General features: G+C 44.0%; 1 non-coding gene across 1 annotated transcript; it reads right to left on the minus strand.

Moving 5' to 3' along the window:
* Positions 1-737: 737 nt before the first annotated feature.
* Positions 738-875, minus strand: LOC119944370. Its single transcript, XR_005455856.1, has one exon. It is a non-coding gene; the product is annotated as a small nucleolar RNA SNORA7 (small nucleolar RNA).

Consider the following 875-nt stretch of genomic DNA (forward strand, 5'->3'; position numbering starts at 1 on the left):
CGACCTGATTAGCTTGTATCCACCCCAGCGCTTAGTACAGTTCCTGGAACACAGTAAGCACTTAACAAGTACTATTAAAAAAAAGAAACTGCAGAGAAAGTATAGCAAGCAAGTTAGTAAATGATGGAGTCAAGAATGACAGCCAAACCTCAGTCCTGAGATGTCACAGCTGAGTATCACATGAGGAATCGATTATGGTGCTGGTGGTTTGCACAACCCCATTCTCACTCATCCCCCCTAAATACTATTGATCTATTGATTGATCTCTACTTGTGGTGTTCTGGCTGGGACCCGGAGTTCATCAAGAGAGCAAGTCGGCAGGGTCAAGGTAAAATGTCTCCAAGGCATTTTCATTTGCCAGACTCATTAATGATAGAAGCATAGTCATTGTTATTAATAATGATAATAATGATGATAATAAAAATACTAATGTTGAAGATGATAATAATACTAATTGTGGGATTTGTTAAGCACTTACTATGTGCCAGGCACATAGTATTAAGCAGTGGGGTCTTTTCTTATGCCGTCGAGTCATTTCCTACCCATAGTGATGCCACGGGCACATCTCTCCCAGAACGCCCCATTGTCCATCTGCAATCATTCTGGTAGTGGATCCATAGAGTTTACTTGGTAGAAATACATAAGTGGTTTTCCATTGCCTCCTGCCACGCAGTAAACCTGAGTCTCTGCCCCCGACTCTCTTCCATGCTGCTGCTGCCCAACATGGGTGAGTTTTGACTTGTAGCAGATTGCCTTCCACTCGCTAGCCACTGCCCAAACTAGGAATGGAATGGGTAGGCCTCTGCTTGAATCTTCCTCATGTAGCTGAGACCGTTAGAGTACTGGAAACTCTCCAGGTGTGACCCTGAGAGGGA

This window comes from Tachyglossus aculeatus, chromosome 22 (genome assembly GCF_015852505.1).
Source record: "Tachyglossus aculeatus isolate mTacAcu1 chromosome 22, mTacAcu1.pri, whole genome shotgun sequence".
Classification (NCBI taxonomy): Eukaryota; Metazoa; Chordata; class Mammalia; order Monotremata; family Tachyglossidae; genus Tachyglossus; species Tachyglossus aculeatus.